Genomic DNA, 13,793 nt, shown 5'->3' on the forward strand with positions numbered 1-13,793 from the left:
GGTTATATTCCACGCAGCAGGCGGGCGACGTGGAGTTCGGGAACTTCCTAGACGACATAGCGCTGTGTTGGCTGAGTGACGGCGACAGGGCATTCCTGGGATGTCCTTTCGAACTAGATGAGATTAGGGAAGCTATCATGTCCCTCAGCAATGGCAAAGCTGCAGGGCTGGACGGCCTTCTGGCCGAATTCTACAAGTGTTACATCGACATCATGGCACCGGTGCTAAAGGAAGTCTTTAAAGAGTCGCTGGAGGTGGGGATACTGCCAGGCTCAATGAGGGAGGTAGCGATCACCTCACTTCTGAAACCAGGGAAAAACCCGTTAGATACTGACGCCTATAGACCCCTTTCGCTGCTGAATTGCGACGCAAAAATACTTGGTAAAGTGCTGGCGACTAGGCTGTCCCTGCTCATGACTACCCTGGTGCTACCAGACCAATCTGGCTTTGTGCCAGGGCGAGCCACATCACATAACCTTCGTACACTGTTGTCCCTTATACCCACCATAGCGCCTGAGCTGCCGGTCGCTGCTGTGTTTTTGGACGCCACCAAAGCGTTCGATTCAGTGGAATGGGGCTATCTCATGGCTATCTTGATTAGAATGGGGTTCCCTCAGATATTCATCTCATGGGTGAAACTGCTCTACACTTCCCCAGTCGTCAGGGTCATCATAAATGGTGTGCTTTCTACGCAGATGCCGATCACAAGAGGGACCAGACAGGGCTGCCCCCTGTCGCCCCTGCTTTTTGCCTTGGCTATTGAGCCATTGGCGTACAGGATCCGGCAACTACATAAGGCCAGCGCCTTTAACTGTAACCAAAGGCAGATAGGAATTTCCCTTTATGCGGATGATGTTACACTGTATGTGCGGCACCCACAGCAAAACCGTAACCCACTTCTAAGTGAATTTATAGTGTTTGGCGGCATATCCGGAGTGCACATTAATTGGAAAAAGTCGCAATTCTTTCCCCTCACGGCCTCGGTTGACCAATTCCCATTGGATTACCACCTAGAGTGGTGCAGCTCGGAACTAAGATACCTAGGCATTGAGATATCGCTCAATAAAGAGGACACTATCCGGCTGAATTACGGAGTGGCTATTTCACAATTGACCGACAATGTGACCCGCTGGTTGGCCCTCCCGCTCTCGATGGCAGGTAGAGCCTCCCTGATTAAGATGGTCATCCTTCCGCGTTTCCTGTACCTATTCCAGAACATTCCCTACTACCCGGGGACCTATTTCTTTAAGAGGCTACAAACTGAGCTGCTCCGCCTATTTTGGGGAGGTAAACAACCGCGCCTTAGTTGGGCTGTTCTGACACAGCCATACGACAGGGGCGGATTCGATGTACCGGATCTAGAAGTGTACTATCTCAGTGCCCAGGCGCAGTACGCCTATCACTGGGTTAGGCCCGCCCCCTTTATGCCGCAGGTTGCTGCCGAAGATTGGATAGTGCATCCGCTTCCGCTTAAAGGCATGCTCATGCGAGTGATTAGTGATGTCGAGACGCCTGCTACCACAGTTACTTGTACTATTGACTCCTGGAGGAGAGTGACTAAACTGCTTGGGGCTCCCATGCTTTATTCACCTGCAATGCCCCTTGCGTACCACCCGAGGCTATCACTTTTTTTGGAAATGGATTTCGGTCCATGTGTAAGAGCGTCCGCCTTAGTACATGGGGTGACTTATTCCAGGACGGGATATTCCGTACCAAAGATCAGATATTTCGGGCTGGTCCCCCGACACCGATGGAGGTGTTTTACTATATTAGGCTTCGTCAGGGTATGCGTGACATACTCCCCAGCTTCCCAGAGGAACCGGGGACAGTTCTACCTTTGCATGTGTTATTGGTGTCGGACGGGAGACACTTGGTGTCAAAACTGTATACTAACATCCGTGCGCAGCGTCCACCGGCTGTGTCCAAGGCGCGGGTTGACTGGAGTTCTGAACTAAATACTGAACTCACTGACAAGCAGTGGAAGTATTGCTGCTCGGTCACGGCTAACATTTCGTCCAGCTGTCGATTGAAAATCATTCACTACAAGTTTATACAGAGATATTATTACACGCCAGTCAGGAAGTTGCGATTCCACCTCTCAGAGGACGATAGGTGCGCACGATGCCGCTCGGAGGGCGCGGGCTTCCTTCATTTGGCCTGGGAGTGTAGTGCGGTACAGGAATATTGGACGCAGGTACATGCTGCGCTCTAAGTCATGATTGCAGGCCCTATTCCACTGGACCCAGTGATGATGTTACTGGGGTATACCAAGGACATACCCAAGGCAGACCGTCGGTTTGTGGATCTTGCGTTGCTCCTCGCTAAAAGGAGGATCGCTTGCAGGTGGGGGCGAGGCAGGGCACCAAAGTTTAAAGAATGGCTGGACGACCTCACATACTGCCAAGACCAACATGGCGTCTATGCAGAATTGCTGCCCGTCCGCTGTAGACCCAGAGATTTTTGGTCCCCTTTGCAGCTCTACTGGATGTCACAGGCGACTCACAGTGATACCTCTGGGGATGAGGGTCGGTTAGCTGGGCCCTGAACGAATGGATGTTGTGTGATACACTTACAATACTACACATCGCCTAATAGGTGGGAACAGAGTCCCCCCTGCTTGGACAGGGGCGGGATGCTCAATGCTGAAATGAGGTTGAGGGCTTTGGGACACTTGCAGGTCATGTGCTGCTATATACAGAACACACGTTTCTGGCCCTCCCGATATCTTACAACAGTAGACCAGAAGGGGGTATACATACACATTGGGTTCTGCGACTGGACACGGGTAGGGTTGACCTTTGCATGGTTGGGCACTGGGTTCCACCTTCTGACAGTTAGCACCCAGAGTACCTACACACTGAACGCTCACTAGGGTGCCGTGAGAGTCCACCCTATATGCCACACATACGACACACTAATATACACAGTGACACTGACGGCCGACTGGTAAGGATTGAGACAGCCGTGAGCCGTGGGTAATCTGACACCTCCCCTTCATGATTTACACTACACCTGTCTGCGAGGATGCTGTAATCTCCCTACTCCTCACAACCCTGAGTATGTAGGAGATGTGCCCTAACACAGACGCCTTCACACTACTGGCTACTGGGAGATATGTTGATGGCCGGCCTAAATGTGATGAACCAGCTCTTGTACATGTACGCTTCTCAAATGACTGTACCAAGAGTATCATGCTTTATTGTATTGTTGATGCTGTAAATGTCATGTATCTCTGTTGACCGCAACTAATAAAGGTTTTAAAAAAAAAAAAAGTGATCAAAAGCGCAACATCTTTTTTGCTCCGATTTTCTCCAAACCACGCTATCCGGTATTAGACCTTCCCAGCAATGGCCCCAGACCCGTCAACCCAGGTGGAAAGAAGTAGAAGACCCCAAACAGTCAAAAAGCAAAACTACAAAAATGGGGACTATGACATTTTCAGGCAAATTTCCAAAATCACTCTGCGTGCGCTCTGCAGCTAGACCCTAACTCCCCTTTTCCACCATGGATTTGCTTCAAACCTCTTGCAATCAAAAGTATCCATACCCAGCAGTGCTCCCAGACCCCAAAACCCACCCACAAACACGCAGAACTCCCCCAAACAGCACCTCAAAGACAAGCAAGTCAGCAAAAATGCAAAAAAATGTCACCTCCCATTTTGTCCAAACCACTTCGATCCGGTATTAGACATTCCCAGCAATGGCCCCAGACCCCTGCAGCCACACGCAAAAAAGCAGAACACCCCCAAACTGGCAAAAAGCAAAAATGGGCCTACTACCTGGAATTCAGTCCAAATACACTATGCAGCTAGGCCCTAACTCCACTTTTCCACCATGGATTTCCTGAAAAACAAATGCAATCAACATTAGACTGTGCCAGCAGTGCCACCAGACCCCAATACCCACCCAAAACAACCTAAAAGCCCGCCAAACAGCACCCCAAAGACAGGCAAGTGATCAAAAGCGCAAAATCTTTTTCTGCTCCGATTTTCTCCAAACCACTTTTATCCGGTATTAGACCTTCCCAGCAATGGCCCCAGACCCGTCAACTCACCCGTAGAGAAGTAGAACACCCCCACAAGTGCAGAGTCTTTCTTCATTGGGCGTAATCCAGCCATCTGCTTTGAGGGAAATAGGAGTCTGGAGGAGGAGGAAAGAGGGGCATGTTCTTGTGAACTTGTGAACCTGAGGAATGCAGACTGCGGCACCTTCAAATCAATAAGCAGATAAGTGAAGACAGTTCTGCTGATGGGCTTGTTTTTGTGATTAGGTGATTAAAGTTTTTTATATAGATTTTGCAAAATACAGAAAGACAGACACACAGGAATAAAAGTGAATAAGGACGAAAAAGAAAGTTATTGATTCATTGACTCATTTTCAGGGCTCGGTGTCAGGGAAGAAGAGCTCGTCCTCATACTCTGCGAATTCAAGCGGGAGTAGGTCACCTAACAGAGAAGAACTTCCCTCATCTAAGTTGGTGTCCTCGTCGTCTTCTTCCTGCATGTATTCTCATATTTTGTAATCTGGGGTATGAGGTGCTGATTCATCTTAATCATTGTTAACCTCTCCACATTTTTGGGGCGAGAGGCAGGTCCTTTTGAAAGTTACAATGCCACCAGCAGCACTGAAAACACGTTCAGAAGACACGCTCGCGAGTGGGCAAGACAAGTAATTTATAGCCAGGTTGGTGATCTTTGGCCACAATTCTCTCTTCCCATGCCAATATGCCAATGGGTCATCATGGACATAGACCTCTGTTGAGTCATTCAGATAGACCTGCACCATTGACTCAAGGTTCTCCAGGGTTCCTCCACTTTGCTTACTTTTTGCTGGGACCTTTTGAGAAGCAAACCCAAGCTGAGTTAGCCAATCCTCTTCTTCACACAATGTTACTGTTGTGTCTGGTGCAGATGATCCGGTTGCTGGTGTCTTTAACGGCTGAGAGGGAAAATCACTCACTTCTGCCACAGCCACAGATGCAGAAGTGGATTCTATTGACTCCGGATGGCCTGCTGATGCGGATGTACTGCCTTTTCCTTCAATTTCCTGCCGTTCTTTTTCAACCCTAACTGGCTGCCACAGCGAGCCGATGTTTGTACTTTGTAACTTCTGAGTCATCAAAAGGAAAGAATACTCTGCCGGCCAGTGCCTTTTTGTACTGTGGATCCAGAATAGTTGCACAAATGTAATGCTGTACTAGGTGGATCTTTTGAAGACGTTCTTCGCAAAGTAGGCGCTGTAATAACTTCTCCGCCAACTCAAATGCTTGTTCCTTTTCTTCATCATTTTGAAACGTAGAAGACACCGCCTTCAGTTGGTGCTCTAGCATGCGCAACAATGGGATAGCTTTTCCCAAATTACAGTCCTCCCTGCTGACTGCACGCGTGAAGACCTCAAAAGGACGAAGCATGTCTGTCAGGCTTTTAACTAGCTTCCATTGCTCCACCTGTATCCTCAGGTCCTTCATAGCTGCACCCTGTGTAAAGAAATACTGATCGACTACCGCACACTGCTCAAACAGACGCTCAAGCATGTAGAAGGTTGAGTTCCAACGTGTTACCACCTCCTGGATGAGTGCTTTCACTGGCAGTTTATGTTCATGTTGCAGGCACCTCAGCTGCTTTCGGGCCTTAAAAGAATGGTTGAAATGTGTGCACATTCTTCGGCAGGTGGTCAGTAACTCACACACTGGACTTTATTCACTCAATAATTTTTTAACAACCAGGTTTATACAGTGCGCCAAACACGGCACTATAGTTACCCGTATCCATGGCCTTAACTACATTGGCGCCATTATCCATGGAAACATAACCAATCATGCGTTTCCTTGGGGACAGCCATTGAAAGACCTTTGTGTTAAACTCCTGCAAAATGTTTTCTCCTGTATGACTTTTCTCCATGCCAAACATGGCTAGTGTTGCATGTTTCCGAGTAGCTTTAAAAACGTTGTTCGGGTCAACACCTGCGTTTTGCTTTTGTTTAACCCCTGAAAAAGAGACCCAATGTGCAGTGATGCACATGTAATCAACGGCTTGGCAACTGGTCCACATGTCTGTTGTCAGATGTATAGTGTGAACAGCACTCTTCTGCAAGCTGCCCCAATCACCTCCAGCACATCTTCATGTAGTGCTGGAACCGCAACTCTGGCAAAATAGAACCGGCTAGGAACCTTCCATTTAGGGCAGAGCGTTGCCACTAATTCAAGAAAACCAACCCCTTCAACAAAAGAAAAAGGGAGAAGATACAGCGCTAGCATTTTAGCCAGCTTAGTGTTATACAGACGCGTCATTGGGTGGTTGCGTTCAAATGGCGCATCTGAAAACAACATGCTTCTAATGGTGGGCTGGACCATTTTACGGGATGATGATGACTTCTTCGACCCAGTTACGCTCGGTGATGATGAACTTTTGTGCATTGGTGTCTCACTCTCTCTCACACTCTTAGTGTGACTCATATATCTTGCAGGGGGTGTGCTGCTGACAGGGGTACTGGGTGTAAGTGAAGAAATGTTTGTCGCTTCTTCCTCCTCGTCATCATCAGATGAAACATCAACGGATACAGTTTGTTGACTTGCAATTCGGGCTTCTTTGATCACTCAAAAGTCACCACAATCCGATGCCATCCATGCCCTCCATGATGTTTACATTAAAGAGACCCCACAGAAAGACTCAGTCCATGCACCACTGAGTACCCCTGGGCAAAAGGCCCCAACAACAGCCAAAAAATGGAAAAACACACAAAAATCACCACAATCCAATGCCATCCATGCCCTCAATCATGTTGAAATTCAAGACACCCCACAGAAAGACTCGGTCCATGCACCACTGAGTACCCCTGGGCATAATGGATGAAAGCATGGTAGTCTGGGTGCAGGCCTATGACACAACAAAGCACACTGCCTGGCTTCAAAATGGCTCTAGACCCCCACCCACATGGCCAGGCCCTGCCAGAACCAGGCCTCAAAATGGCCCCCACCCACATGGACAGGCCCCAACAACAGCCAAAAAATCGAAAAACACACACAAATCACCACAATCCAATGCCATCCATGCCCTCCATGATATGTAAAATAAAGAGACCCCACAGAAAGACTAGGCCCATGCACCACTGAGGACCTCTGGGAATAATGGATGAAAGCATGGCAGACTGGGTGCAGGCCTATGGCACAACAAAGCACACTGCCTGGCTTAAAAATGGCCCCAAGACCCCCACCACATGGCAAGGCCCTGCCTGTACCAGTCCTCAAAATGCCCCCCACCCACATGGCCATGCCCCATCAACACCCCAAAAAATCGATAAACACACAAAAATCACGCCAATTCAATGCCATCCATGCCCTCCATGATGTTTACATTAAAGAGACCCCACAGAAAGACCCAGTCCCTGCACCACTAAGTACCCCTGGGCAAAAGGCCCCAACAACCGCCAGAAAATCGAAACACACACAAAAATTACCACAATCCAATGCCATCCATGCCCTCCATGATGTTTACATTGAAGAGACCCCAGAGAAAGACTCAGTCCATGCACCACTGAGTACCCCTGAGCAAAAGGCCCCAACAACAGCCAAAAAATTGAAAAACACACAAAAATCACCACAATCCAATGCCATCCATGCCCTCCATGATATTTACATTAAAGAGACCCCACAGAAAGACTCAGTCCATGCACCACTGAGTACCCCAGGGCAAAAGGCCCCAACAACAGCCAAAAAATCGAAAAACACACAAAAATCACGTCAATCCAATGCCATCCATGCCCTCCATGATGTTTACATTAAAGAGACCCCACAGAAAGACTCAGTCCATGCACCACTGAGTACCCCTGGGCAAAAGGCCCCAACAACAGCCAAAAAATCGAAAAACACACAAAAATCACTACAATCCAATGCCATCCATGCCCTCCATGATGTTTACATTAAAGAGACCCCACAGAAAGACTCAGTCCATGCACCACTGAGTACCCCTGAGCAAAAGGCCCCAACAACAGCCAAAAAATTGAAAAACACACAAAAATCACCACAATCCAATGCCATCCATGCCCTCCATGATATTTACATTAAAGAGACCCCACAGAAAGACTCAGTCCATGCACCACTGAGTACCCCGGGCAAAAGGCCCCAACAACAGGCAAAAAATCGAAAAACACACAAAAATCACCCCAATCCAATGCCATCCATGACCTCCATGATGTTTACATTGAAGAGACCCCACGGAAAGACTCAGTCCATGCACCACTGAGTACCCCTGGGCAAAAGGCCCCAACAACAGCCAAAAAAATCGAAAAACACACAAACATCACCCCAATCCAATGCCATCCATGCCCTAAATGATGTTAAAATTCAACAAAACAGTTGTATCATGCAACCATAACTTACCCTGGTCCTACTGGATACTGTGGCTACCAACAATATATTTTATTTAATGTTCTGAAAAAATGTCACAATTGTAGTTGCAGCAACTGTAATGCCCCAAACAAACAACGTCAACTTACTTGCAAAATTTCTAATCCAAAAGTGATCCAAAGAAAGTCAAAAAGGCCTCAAATCCAAATATCCAGCAGCATCCACAAAAAGTAATCCTTCCAGGTCAAGATCCAAATCAAAGTCACCAGGACATGAACAAAGCACTGGGAGGAGCCTGCTGGACAGGAACAGGAAGTTGGAGACTGAGGGGCACTTCCTTCCTAAAACCCCCCCGCCAAAATGGACTCCTTGCAAAATAAAGTGGAGGCAAATGTCAACCTGAGGAGTTATTCTGATAAAAATCATCATTTTCAGAAGGTTTAGACTGCCTGCTGGTGGATTTCTTCTGCAGAACTGCAAATTTTGCAATTTTGCGAGTGCAAGATTGGTGCTGCCCACCGCATCTACGAGTTCGCAATTGTTTACTCCTGCGATACGTGATCATGAGCCTTTATGACGTACTCGCAATGACAAACTCTCGCTGTGCAAGGTGGCGAGCCGCGATAACGCAATCGCGGTCAACAAACTCCCGCGGGATCACGCAGGAAGATCCAAAATGGCGCAGCACACAAAAACATGGAGAAAAACAACTCTTCAAACGCTTCAAGCGCGACCAAGCAAAAAAATCCCTTGCGCGCAAATTTGCGAATTGTCGGCAAATTCACGAGAATTCGCGAATTGCGAATTTGCCGAAAATCCGCAAATTCCGCTAGCGGAACAGATTTTACGCTCATACTTAAAAGCAACCTCAGCAACTATGAACTCTGGTTTTGACCCGCTAACAAATGTTGGTTCCAAAACCAATGGCGACTGCGGGAAGTTCTAAAACAATTCACCCAACTTCAAGGAACCTGTTGGAAGATTTCTAAATCAAACAAACAATTTGAGTCCCAAGGTAAATTCTTTGAATAGGATAACTCTTTTGGTGTTACCCAATCTCTGCTCCATCGTGGTTAAATAGAAAGTGCACCTAGGCACCACTCAACTGCTAGCGGTCATTTTTCAATGATGCTCTACATTTCCTATTGGCTTTTTGTCCTACAAGTTTGCAAATTCATTTCTAACATCTCACATTCAGCAAATAGCATCATTTTGATGTTTGTTTGCTTATTAAAATATTCTCTATTTTTCTAAATTGGTTTGAAAATGTTATTGGCATTCAGCCTGCAATGGCAAGCCTGAAACCTTTTTTCAAAGTCTACTTAAGTGGGTAACCCGATAAGTGCTGTAAGCCCACTAGTAGCATTTAATTTACAGGCACTCTACAAGGGACTTATGAGTAAATTAAATATGCCAATTATGTGGAAGCGAATCTTACCATGTTATGGAAGTGAGCACAAGCACATTAGCACTGATTATCAGTGGTAAAGTGCAGAAAGTCCTTGGGCCAACAAAAACGAAATCCCGGATAATGGAGGGAAAAAGGCAAAATGGTTGAGGAGGAATTCCATCTCAAGGCTGAAAGATTTAACACCCTTGTTATTCAAACCTATTCCCTTTCACTGCCATGTGAAGACCGGCCTTGGCCAAGCTAGACCCACATCAGTAACTGCCACCCTGCTTTTCAGATCCACTGCATCTTTGGTTTGTGTGCTGGTTCCTCTGCAGGGGGTGATTTTGTTTGCACTTCTATATTACCCCCTTCAATCCATTATCTTTAAGCTTTTTTTCAATAATGCAGTTGTAGAGAAACAGTCTGAATAGGGGCTTAGTAGTGTAGCTGACACTGTGCTAGACATCTGCACTTATAATTTTTGCCCTGCAGCAAACTGAGATACATATGTACTATCTCATCAAATATTATTGGGATGGAGTCGCACATTAATGGCATGTCTTTCTTAGTCTTACCAAGTTCAAGTGTAAACATAGTTCAAGGCAGTCAATTTGTGATGTTGAGTGTTGAAGTGCTGCCAGTACTGTGTAGCCTTTCAAAACGGTGTTCATTCTTTTGAGCTCAAATGGCCTAATTTGCAAAGTGCACTTTCCGAGTAAGTTGGTTTACACATTTGAGTATGTTTGCTACTTTTCGATAATAACAAACTGCGCTTTTGTAGTAATGTGCACTTTTGTAATAAGTCGATCACCACACTTGGCCAACCATTGGTACTGCAATTGCCATTATTTTCTATGGGAGGTGCAGTGCTGGACTTACTACTGTTTATTTTGTTTTTCAATTGTAAATTACACTCAGAGTTTGTGAATAAGGCCTTTAGTGGAGGTGGAGATGCCCTCTGGTCACAGGTTTGTTCAAGCCCCCTGTGATAGGTTAAAGAATATAGGAGGACGCAGGTTAGAGTTGGTACCAGGTACAGGTTTAATCTGCATAACTAAAATAACACAAGCGACCCCAGCCACAGCTGACTGTCACCCTTGCTCCAGTTGTCTCACTCGCCTGGGCGCTCACCTTAGAACGCTCCCAGCTGTGACATTCTAAATGACGTCACAAGCGGTGCGTTCCAAGGTGATCGCAAGGGCGAAAACACGATAGTGTGGCATGGCTTTCCCCCCCTAGGGTGGAAAATACCACATATCCCCCTCCTCTACACAATGCAAGAACACAACAAGTACAAGAAACACAAAAACTTTGCTGTGCACTACATAGTAACATATTGCTCCAAGTATTTCAGGCGACCAACCACCCTGTGGCTAGCTCTGCAGAAGGAGTAGGATTCCCTAGAACCAATCCTCTCGGGCAGGTCGCCTCTCACCTGGGAATTGCCCTCTCACCTGACACCTTTGTCTTTGTCTTCTGGAGGAGAATGATAGCTTACAACTCTTCCCAAATTCCAATTCTTCCTCTCCTGCGTTTTGAGAGCAGTTGTAAACAATTTAACAATTTTGGTGGGCCTAGTGAATTGAGACCAGTTTGCCCTGCCTGTCGGCGCTTAGATTTTAACCACATCTCCCACCTTAAACCCTGCCTCTTTGTGGAGTGCAGTTTATCAAACCTGTCCTTCCTGTCTAACATAGCTTTGCGTTGCCTGTCCTGCCTTAGAGTCTCTCTAGATTGTCCCGTCCACCCTTTGTGCCACTCCATCCACCCTGGTGCTAACTTCGTGTTGGGTTTTCTTGCCCGGAGTAGTTCAAAGGGTGTGACACCTGTTGTCTGATGAGGGGTCAGCCGGAAGGCCTCCAGGTGCTTCCCTATCTCTTCCTTCCAATTTAACCCACTAGCTCTTGCCAGTTGTATGCTCTCCTTGAGGGTTTTGTTAAACCGCTCGACCATCCCATTGGTCTCGGGGTGGTACAGTGCGCAGCGCTTGTGTTTGATCCCATTTCCCTCAAGGAATTCTTTCATTTCCTTTGAGCAGAGTTGTACTCCATTGTATGTCAACAGGGTGCTAGGTAAGCCCTCCCTGAGGAAAGTTCTTGCAGAAATTCAATGACCACCTTGGTGGTGATCTTGGATACTATCTTCACCTCTGGCCACCTAGAATAGAGATCCATGAGCACCAAAATGTAAGGGGTGCGAAGCTCTCCCAACAGCGGGCCTACAATGTCCAGTGCCACCTCTGCCCAAGGACCCAATAGTGGTGGTCTACATTGCATGGGGGGCGTGTGCTGCTTCAATACCTTGTCACTGGTCACACACGGTATGCAGTCTCTAATTTTTCTCGCGATTTCGTTGTCCATGTTAGGCCAACAGTAGTCTGCACGTATCCTCTGTTTTTTCTTGGTGATGCCCAAGTGTCCTTCATGTGCCAAATCAACTAGATATTCCCTCAATGTTTCGGGCGGAATCAATCTCGTGCCCCGGAACAGGCATTCGTCCGTGATGGACAATTCGTTCCTGACCATCCAGAACGGGCGTAGCGTCTCACTCTGCTTGTCTTTGACTTTCCACGTTTCTTTGACCCTTTTACACACCTCCTTCAACAGCTCATCAGCTCTAAGGGCATCTTTCTAGCTTTCCTCTCCAATGGCCCCCCGGGTGATTACAAAAACCTTCTCCGCTTGTATCCCGTTGTTTTCTTCCTCATCCTCTTCGCTTGCCACTCCCTCCTTCATTTCTCCTACGAGGCGTGAGAGACAGTTGGCTGCAAGATTTCTCGTCCCTGGTTCGTATTCGACGTTGAACGTGTACTCCTGAAGGTTTACAACCCAGCGCCTAATTCTACTTGAAATCAGGTTGAGCCCATTCCTGTTGAATACTTCGACCGACGGCTTGTGGTCTGTTCTCAGGTCAAACTTTGTTCCCCAGAGGAAGTCACTGAATTTGATCATTGCCCAGTGTACTGCTAGGACCTCCTTCTCTATCACCGAGTAGTTGACCTCAGCCTTTCGAAGGGATCTTGAATCAAAGGCTATAGTTTCTTCTCCACTCTCTCCCACTTGCATGAGAACCGCTCTGAGTCCTTTTGAACTCGCGTCCGTCATCAATACCATTTTTCTCCTCGGCCTGAATGATTTGAGGCTTGGAGCTTCAGCTAGTGCTTTTTTCACGTCTTCGAATTCTTTCTGGCACGCTTCACTCCAACTGAACGTCACACCTTTCTTGAGCAACAGGCGTATAGCATACGTTCTGCCAGCAAAATTCTGCACGAACTTGCTGTAGAACTGCAACATCCCCATAAACGATTTTATCTCTTCTTTGTTCTTGGGTGGAACCAAACTGATTATTGTGTTTTGGAGATCAGCCTTGGGGCAAATGCCCTCTGCTGTTACTTTGTGCCCCAGGAAGTCTATCTCTTCACAGCCAATCTTCCACTTTTCTCTCTTCACCGTGAGACCTTGTTCTCTGAATTTCTCCAGCACTTGCCTCAGTCTTATTTCGTGTTGCCTGTTGTCTACGCCAAAGATCAGTATGTTGTCTTGTTAGCACAAGACACCCGGAATGCCCCTGAAGATACTGCTCATAATTCTCTGGAACACCGCTGCGGCCGAGACTAGACCAAACGGCATTCTTTTGAACTTATAGGCCCCCATCGGTGTGACAAACGCCGTTAGTTCCTGCGAGTCTTCATGAAGCTTGACCTGAAAGTAAGCCTACATCAAGTCCAGCGTAGAAAATACTTTTGCTCCTTCCAACTTGCTCATCATTTGCAAAATATTTGGGAACGGGAACTTGTGGACTACGACCTCTTTGTTCAATGCCCTGAGATCGATGCACAGTCGGACTGATCCATCTTTTTTTCTCGCTGCGATGATCGGCGCCAGCCACTCTGCTGCTTCCACCGGTTCAATGACCCCTAGGTTTCATATCTTCTCTAATTCTTCCCTCATTGCCTCCTGGATAGCTATGGGAAGATTTCTTACTCTTGCTACCACTGGCACTGCATGCTCCTTCAATTTTATCCTGTGGGAATAATTTTTCAAGCATCCTAGTTCTC

The sequence above is a fragment of the Lissotriton vulgaris genome, chromosome 3_1, assembly GCF_964263255.1.
Source record: "Lissotriton vulgaris chromosome 3_1, aLisVul1.2, whole genome shotgun sequence".
Lineage (NCBI taxonomy): Eukaryota > Metazoa > Chordata > Amphibia > Caudata > Salamandridae > Lissotriton > Lissotriton vulgaris.